The sequence below is a fragment of the Cardiocondyla obscurior genome, linkage group LG11, assembly GCF_019399895.1.
Source record: "Cardiocondyla obscurior isolate alpha-2009 linkage group LG11, Cobs3.1, whole genome shotgun sequence".
Lineage (NCBI taxonomy): Eukaryota > Metazoa > Arthropoda > Insecta > Hymenoptera > Formicidae > Cardiocondyla > Cardiocondyla obscurior.
In genome coordinates this window covers 3,118,875-3,129,009 of record NC_091874.1, presented here as the reverse complement: position 1 = coordinate 3,129,009, position 10,135 = coordinate 3,118,875, and positions in this window count along the sequence as shown.

Genomic DNA, 10,135 nt, shown 5'->3' with positions numbered 1-10,135 from the left:
TTAAAAGTAATGCGTGAATATATAAATATGTATAAGAGGAATATAAATTTAATTCCGTAAGCCAGGAATATTTGTGGACTCGAAGAAGTAAAGCGCAACAAGCTGAAATCTCTCATTGTCTCCGAGATGGGGGAGCTTCCGGTCGTTCGAGATGAGAATGCGAGGCACAAAGGACGATGAGCTCTCCGTCATAGTTTGCGGAAGGAAGTATTCGGTAGTTAATCGGATTTTGGGTAACTTACCTTGGAGTTTGTGACGTGGTCGGCAGGCACGGATTCCGGAACGGTTTGCAGGGTGCTCCGCATGCTAGCGGACATTGTAGGCCAGCCAGTTTCACTCCAGCCTTAGACCTTTCTCCGACGCTGTGTCGATGCACCCTCTTCTCTCCTCACGACTGGAATAAAGGAAGGACGTTCAAGGTGATTTTCAACTCCATAAAAGATTACAAGAATCGCCAGAAAGACCCCGCCGATCATTTCTGGTGCATTAAAAACGGAAAAAAAAGGGGATACGTATGATCTAAAGCGTAATAAATTTTGCTGCGTAATGGTATTTACCGCGCTTAAAATTTTAGTAGTCTATTTGCTTCTGCAACTGTCGTCGTTGTAACAATTCTTCGGTCAGTAATTACCAACATTTATCAGCATTAGAGCCGTCCTTAACTAGACGGATCGATAATCTCATTTTCGTCCAATTTAGCCGAGCGCAAGATCGATCTAGCCTGAACACGGCACCCGATATAGCGACGCAATCGCACTGATTGACAAAGTGTGCTTTATTAATTGGTATGCACGGTAAACCGTGGGCTTCAATTACCACGCCGATGGCATTCGTGTGGTGCGTGCGGTGCCGGCATACGCACACCTATCATCCGATTGTTACACGTACGGTACACGGTCGGTCAAATCGCAAAACGACACTATCACACGGCGATATTTGCACGACGGTGTAGAGACCAAGTGATCGAATACACGCCATTTGCGGCAAAGGGCAACGAAAATATCCGCGCTAATGAGTTTCGCGTCATTATCACGCAGTAAGCCAGCACGTATCGTGATTATTATTAAAACCGCGCATTTGTATGTATATCCTAATCACAAATATCCTTCGATTAATATTATCGTTGATAAAGTATTTAAACCGTTTATTCTATATAATTTATATATATATATATTTTTTTTTTATTTTAAACGAGCTTGCGGAGAGCCAATTATTAAATTTTGCAACAAGTACTAAATAAAACGTGTTTGGTGACCGGTCAACATATAACGCCTGCTTGTTCTTTTAATTTTAAATTTTACGTTAGACTGCGTGTGGTTGCGGCGAAGTGGAAAGGGCTAAAAAGGATACGATCCTTCACGTCGAAACAGGCCGAGCCTACTTACACAAGTAGGCGAGCGTGAATCATGCCTCGTAGCAACGGATACAGACGGAATGTAACATCGGGCCAACTTCGGCTCTTATATGTCTGCTGACCCACGGCAAGGCGATACGTTCGTATATTACAATTCTATTTATATATATACGCGACAAGTGCGAGCACGTTTCCGCGCAAATACACCACCGATGTCCATATTCTGGGCCGCGAGTCGGAAAATTAACCATGTTAAAATCGCTTTCGCAACGCACCATTAGGCACACCGTCGTGCGATTCGTTTACGATTTATCTTAATACAGCGTGAGAGCGGGATGTATGCGCCGATGATGTCAGAGGGAACGGGAAAATTTACCAAAACTGTCACGACAAATTGCGACAGGGTATTTTTACAGAAAATATCTATAATCGCGGAAAAAATATCTCAAACTCACAAAAATAATTTCATCGCTTTGAATTTATTGACGTCACCGATATAGTAGAGTGATTATATCACTTTAACCGACCCCAGTAAACGAATAAAAAAAATCACTCGAAAGTTTACCTCGTCGGAAATATTTCTTTAGACAAAAGGAGCTTTTTATAAAAAGATTATTTTATCATTGATGATTGAGTAAGTATTTACAATACAATATCGAATAATATCGCGGGCTCAAAAAAAAAAAAAAAAAAAAATTTAATTAAAAATATTATGGTCTTATATTAAAAGATACGAGCAAAATCAATAATCCCACGACATTCTCTAGTTTGGATTTTACCTAAGGTTTCTATCTAATCGAGCGGAACAAGAAATCTGCGGAAACGGTTGAAAGGGAGAAACGTCGGCAGACTAAAGAAAAAGAACGAACGCAAAGAAAAAGATACGTGCATACCGGGTGATCCGCGTTTACTCACGATGATGGTTATCAGACGTTTGCATGAAAAGATCTCTACAATATTAGAAATATGTATAAAAAAAGAAAAAATAGTCGCAGATTCAGAATCCCTTTTCTGAAATACCTTTTTATAATTCTGTTCTTTTTTTCAAATTTATAATACCAGTAAATTAAAACAATTTTATTAAAATAAATAAAATAAAAATAAAATACGTCCTCTCTACAGAATTTTTATCGATTATGTAAATTTCTGCATTAACAAATAATAAACTTTTAATTCCCAACTCCACATATACAATGCAGATATAATCTGTTATAAATATAAGGTATTATTGTCGCATTTTTTTTTATTATAGTGTCGCTTGAAAAAATTTTCAACGTTGTTAAATCTGAAACTCTAGATCGCACGTGACGTTACGTGGATCACCCTATGCAGCACATACATTCGATAGCGCAAGTGTGCGTGCGAAGTTTATCTCACGGGATTGGTTGGGTAAAACAAGGTTGGCGAAAGTCGTCCCTCAACATTGAGATTAATAATCCCGGTGAGCATTATCTCTTTCGCTACGTGACCGTACGAGGACAGTCGATATTGTTAAAATCCAGTCCATTTCACGATTAAAGTCGTGCAGATCGCGCAATAGCGGCTCTCCGATGTCGAAAAAATTTGCGACAAGCACATTTTTAACGTCATAGCACCTTGTTTTCAATATGCTAAACAATGTTGAGAAATCATAGCCAAAGAAGACTTAAACTTGAGCAATTCCATTTTCCATATTTCGCGCAAACAATAATTGCGCACGTGTGTAGAAACTGATGAATATTAAATTTAACGTGTTTGAGAAAGCGAAATAGTCTTCTCTCAAGTTTTATGCGCATTTTGTGCAACGACACGTAACCAGGAACAAGGAATTAAAAAAGAAATTACGGAAAGAGCTCTCTTTATAAGACCGAGGGAATCGCACAACGATTACATTAAAAAATAATTATTCTGTCTAACATAAAAAAAAAATTATACGTATTATCCAACGTGAGGCCAAATATTCATTTGAAATTACTTGATAAAATTATTAAATTATTAAAATAATAAAAATCAAAATTCACCGTGAGAAGATTAAAACTGAACGATTAAAGTATGCATATTCAAACCTCAATTATAGATATATTTTGAAAAAATAAAATAAAATAATAGTTTTACTTAAAAAATGCTTTTATCAAACGCCTATAAATGGTGAGAAACAACGAAATGACACGAACCGCAAACGCCGGTGGAGATAGCGATTCCAGCAGACCGCTGAAGGCGTATCGTAAAGTTGACAAGATAAACACCTCTTTACGAGTAAACGAACGCTACCTCACAATTAAACCTAATTAAAACCTAATTAAAAGTATTAATTTATGTGACGTTACATGAAAACTATACTTTCGCCTACGAAACTAGCCGGTACACTTTTATATTCTTTTATTCAATACGTGCGAATTTCGATACGTATCTCTAATGCGGACACTTATAAAAGTAATATCAACACGTCTGCGCTTTTATTCACCGGCCGTCCACTTAAAAAGTTAAAAATACACTTTATGCAATCCTAGCCCATATTTAGCACCGATTGCAATTCCGCTCTATTTTTTTCGCATTTTTTTCACAGAGACGTTATCTTCCTACTGAACACGAATTATCTCTAAAGCTATTCAAACAGCCGAGTTTTTAGCGTTACACGTACAACGCGTAATAACGAACAAAAAGCTGGACAGCCCAAACATGAGTCACGCGGTTCAGCAAAACAAAGAAATAAAAAAGAAAAAAGAAAAAAAAGGCATTAAAAAATTTATTGTACTAAATGTATTTTCGATTAAAGTTGTATTAAAAAAAAAAAAAATCATTTAAGCAAATTATTTTTTTCCTATCGAGACCCGCAGTAAAAAATCGTGCGAGTGAATGAGAAATTCACGTACTCGATTAAGAATGCCGTTGCGCTAGAGTATCTTCAAGATTAAACGAGAGGAATTCCGGCCACCTCGAGGATTACGCGATGAGAATCGCGGCACGCATGCGGAAGTGCGTGCTCACGCAGGGTACGGCGCGCGTGCAACGCAATGATGACGTAAACGGGCGTTTGATAGATGACCATAGGCGACGTCGGCTGATAACAGCTGCAGGACGACGTCGCGGGACGATTTGTCGCGGTCTTAAGAAAACGTTTGCGCGGCGGAGGCGCGCGTTGTTCTATCGCGAACAGGTGTTTCGAATATAACTTTCGCACCGCAGCCACCTGCGAAATCCTACCCGCTAATTATAGAGTGATATCTATTTAATTTCGGGACACGCGCGAGTTTAGAAATCGTCCGAAAATGAATCCCGGACGAGACGCACGTAATTCCTGAGGCATCTATGCGAGAAGCTCGGCCGTTATAAAATATGCTAATTATCGCGATAAAGAGAAATTACGTCCAGCCACGTAATATAATAGCGTACGCGTAATTATAACGTCACGGCTGAAACGGTGAAGTAACATTCATAATAAATTGTGCCGTCCTCGTTGTTCAATATTTGAACGGTACCAAAAATTACAGGCAATATAGATAGAAGAACGCGGCTCTTTCCGCTTCGAAGCACCGGCGTGCGCGCAATCGAGGAAAACCATTTGAATTCTTCTATTATTTCACGTTCAAACGTGATATGACGGAATTACGTAATCGCCGTGATCGATATTGCGCCAACCTTAATCGTTTCGCGGTACGGAAGTATTGCTCGGTTTGAAAACAGATGGAAAACCGTGCGAGGTACAAATTGCAAAACTGAGATAACATACTGATGGGCGCAAGCAGAAATCTACAGTGTACTTGGAGTCACGCAAAATTAGGTCCTAGACCACCATCCCTATGAACTAGGTCATCGGCACACGCGCAGATATGACATTGCAGCCAGGGGCGGTTGCTGATTCTATTGAAACTAGCGCAAGCAAAGCTCACGTAAACCTACTTTTCCCCCTTCAAATACCAAATGAAATGTGAACTATTACATTTTTGATACTTGCCGAAAATAAGTTGCGTAATTAATCTTCGATTTAATTGATCAAATTACACGTGACAAAAATTAAATTTTTTTTGGCAATAAAGACGAGATTATTAATTTTACTTCATTTTTCACGTAAAATTATTATTAAAATATTTTTTAATTCTCGGCGAAAAAGGATTGATATTAGTAACGACTTTGCGTGGAAATCACGCGAATACTATCAACGTTTTATCGCGAATGTAGATCACAATAAAAGGTTCTTGCCAATCGGAACTGTTTGAAGAGACCTACGTGTCAAAATGCCGTTGTACCGTTATCGGGGCAATACATCGTTAGTTCCGCTGTGCTGCCGAATGGCGCGTGCGTTTTCTCGAGTGATTCCCGCGGCTTTTTGCCAATGAGCAAAATTGCGATAGCACAACAAGGAAAGGTATTACATAAAGCCAGAAGCCCGGTTTCCATAGCGTAATCCAAGAATAAATCGCCGCTGGGCGACGGGTCCTCTCGCACTAAGAAGATTACTCTCGACCCACACCCCGTTTCTATGGACGCCGCCTTTAAAAATGCATTTTAATCGTTTAATTGACGAGGATAAATCGACTGTATAAAGAATCGACTAAACACGGATGAAAAGACAATTAATTGGAAGATTATACGGGCTTCTATTTCGATGAACAGGCCTCGCGATAAAACACAGAGAAGTGCAAGAACAAAACAATAGAAAAAAAAAATTTAATAAATGAATAAATGAAAACAAAACTGTTCGACGATAAGAACCGTTTTGGGCACTTCCAGCTGGGTGTAACTATATCTAGAACGCGGTATTATCGAAGTTAGGTAACTGAGAGTGTGCGGGTGTCGTACAACCCTCCGTATCGAGTACGTGATAATTACATCGTGGTGTCGTGCGACGCGACACCTACGAGGACACGACATTAAAGACTTGTCCCGGCGAGACGAGTTAGTTTATCATTAGGTGTATCATTAGAGGAACAATGACGACGTAACGTGAGCGGCGTCGCGTATCAAATGCCGATTGCAGCGTGTACGCGAATCGTGAAAGTACAAAAAGCAATTAAAGTAGAACGTAGTGTGCGAGACGAGCAAGGGATATTTCCTGATGATAAATCCTCACCGCGTACATACCGTATACCACTTTTCTAATTACGGTATTATTTTTTTTCCTGCTTGTTTTCTTACTCTCTTAACACACGAAGCTTCCAGCTACGCGAGAAGCAGTGACTTTCGGAGTCATCGCCCTCTCTTTAAAATTAAATTTATAGTAGGAAAAATACGCCAGCCAACTGCAAATTGTACGAAATAAACGGTCGATTTGCTGGCAGTCGCGGTGAATAAGTTCTTTCATAAAACTTTATATTTTTTTGAAAAATTAAATCTTGAAACTAATGGTAATGATAAACGGTTAAATGTTCGATCGGTTGAAGTGTTGCGAAATGGGATATTCTTTTTTTTTACGATCAATCGATCAATTGATGAGGTCAACGTACTCTTTCGACGGAGAAAAAAGGAAAGAATAGATAGTGAGCCAGACAAATAATAAAAACACTGTTTCGATGGGCAAGAGTGACCGATGCCGCCCGAGTACAAGGAAATGGGCGGTCATGTACGCGTTTCCGAGCCACTCAATGGGACGGCGACGTGTTGCCACAATAGAAACTTTTTGCAATAACACGTTTCCGATACAATAAACACCAAAGTCGGTACACGTGGATGGCGAGCGGTCAATACGCTTGAGAAGTTTCGGATGAAACAAGCGCGGGTGCCGGCAAGACAACTCGCATTTTACCAAGAACAAGTTGACGTCATTACAAAGATCGTAATCGAAAGCAAATTCTCATTTCGCGAATATTTTTGGCGAGCAAAACTGGAAATTTGGCACGAACCTTTTATCCCGCTTAAAAGCGACTCGCGAGATGAGTGAATTTTCGTTATTCTTACTATTTTGCCTGCCTTTGTGAATGCACGAGGTTTTATTTCATCACGACTTTGCGAGGCTACATTTACCACGCATCGATTATATGATAATATGAAATCGTTGAGCGTCAATGCGTAAACAATAGCGCGCAAGCGGAGTGCCTGAACCACGGCTTTCTACGTAATTATGGAAAGCAGATGCTATTTATTCTTTATCGTTGACACATTTCGACGCACAACGCCATGACGCTTTGACGCCGTGACGCCTCCGCTATGGGAGAAATCCGTTTTATAACAAATTACCCATTATGTTTCTGACGGCGAGCCGGCGATCGCTCGATTCACTTACGCTTTTGCTCAAATTTTGTTCATTAATTTTAGAATCGCGGCGCTCTCTCCAGCTAAAATTAAAATTAACTCCAAATTGTAAAGAAAAGAGTCGCTAAATCGTTTTCCGATAGAACGTTATCGGCGTCATTTGTTAACGCTAAACTGCTTTTGAATTATATTATTGGCGTTTCAATTATCGCAAAAATGGCAGATGCCTATCGAAGACACGCACAAGAAATGTCTCGGGAGTTTACGGGCAAATTGCATCGCGACGAGGCAATTTATGGGTGCTCTATTCAATAGCTATTTAATTCGAAAAATGTAGAAAAAAAAAGAAACTGCATTAAAATTCGAGATAAGTTACGCGGCTCTCGTTCTTCCCGTTCGAAATTCGAGTCGTTTACGCCCAAGCGCGACGTATTGAATTTTTCATAACATTTGACGAGCTTTTAGCACATGTGCCCCGACATCGCCCCGAACGACGTGCCGCTACTATAGTTCAAATGCGAAAAACGCTCGATAATCGCGCGCTGGTATTCCAGAAATCGGACGAATCGACACGCTTGCGACAGAAACAAGTTACGTGAATCCGCGGTATAGCTTGCACCCTTCGTCACGATTATTACTTCACGCGTCGAGGTTGAATAAATAATTACCGTCTCGATTAACATTCGTCGTTAAATTCTATTTAAGCTTCAATTTTTTTTTTACGAAGAACAATGCATTGACACGTCTACCTTTGAATCTTAAGTACGCCCGATGATTCACGTTTCAATTATTATCGAATAAAAATCAATTTTATGTTCGTAACCGCCTCTCGATTTAGCGTTTTGCATCGGACAACAAGTTTCGAGGCAGGAGGAATTGTGGATTATAAATACGACATTGCGAAACCCGGCGTTGAAACTCGGAATTCGGAAATTGATTTCCACCGTTCATTGAGTAACTCGCGAAAAGAGGAAATTAACAAATATGGATACACGGCCCGCGGATCGATCTCGGGGCGAATTGGCACGCCGTGGCGACGGGGTCGGGAAAGCCGCTCCCAGGCGGCAGGAGGATCTTCCTTCCTCCCGCTTCGAGTAGCGGTGACGGACGAAAATGCAGGATTAAGAAAGCGAGCGCCGGTTAAAATACGCGGAGGTGCAGAAAGAAAAAGAGAAACCAGGCAACGGAAAGAGACGGAAATAGAGAGAGCGGGGGCAGAGCCTCCTGGGAGCCAAATCGAGAGAGGTGGCGAGAGGGACGGGGGAGGAGAGAGAGAAAGAGAGCAACAAGAAAAGCGAAATGACTCCTCGCGGCAAGCTCGACTGGCCGTTCCCCTCCCTCCCCCCCTTTGGCTGTTTTTTTGGACACTTAGGGCATCGTGCACTCACCTACGCACACATATAGAACTCCCCTCTCTCTCTCTCTCCGTTCTATGTGCATTTTGATAAGAATTACATACCTGTCGAGATGCATACATGCGGGCGAAGTCCCGGCGACGACGTTGGCGGTTACGGGGATGCACGAGGGTGAAGGCGGCGACGTCGGCGGCGGCGGCGGCGCCGAGTGACGACAGCGTCTCGAGTCGTCGTGGCCGGTGGTAGCGGTCGCGAGCAACGAGGTGCGGCGGCGTGTGTCGACGAGTACACCGGGGATGCGCGAAAATGGGTGGTGCGACGGTGCGGCTCAGACTCCCGGTTTGCGGGCGGCAAGACCTCGCCGACGAGCACGGGAGCGGCGTCCAGGAGTTGGCGCGCTGCTTCCCCGATGGCCGTACATCGGAGGCGGCGACGGTGGAGCCTCGGCGAGGTGCGGGTGTGCGCTCGCGCGGACGCGCGCGCGCGTGCTCACGGTCTCGCTCTCTCTCTCTCCGTCTCTCTCGCTCTGTCTCTTATTCTTCCCGTCCCTCGTCCTTATGCGCTCGTCCGTCCGTCTTTCTTCGGACTGTCTTTAGCCTTCACTCGCGCACACACGAGGTTCTCTCACTTCCTTTCTTGCCACACGGTTTCACCTCTTCCGACCGCCGTTTTTCTTTCGCTCGGCCGTCTCTTCTCTCTCTCTCTCTCTCCCTCGATCGCGCGCGCTCTCCTGCCCGTCCGTCAGTAACCTAGAAAGCGGCCGCGGCGGCCATTCAGGATTACGGGACCTCCGCTCGTCCGTGCGTACACGTACGTCCGTCTCGCTCGCCTCTCGTCGAAATCAAGCGGCGGGCCTCTTCCGTTTTCCCTCTCTCTTTCTCTTCCTCTGCCGTTCTACCTTCTTCGGTGCTTCTCGCTGCCCAACGAGGACTCACGCGCGATTTCTCCACGTTCCTCTTGCTCGCGTTCCGCGCGCGCGTCCGTGATCGAACGCGAAGACGATGCTGCTCACGCCGCGAGCGCATGCACGTTCCGTTCGCCCATTACGGCACGTTCTCGCGTTGCACGACGGCGCGACTCGACTCCGAGCAGGCGCGGGCTGCGACGACGACGACGGCAACGAGCTTCTTCCACGCGGACGAACACGACACGCACAGCCTTCGGGTGCGCGACGCTCGCTCAGAGCCAAAACGCGATACCGACCGGCGCGCACGATCGCCAACACCACACCGCTCCACTATCGACACTGTGCTCTCCC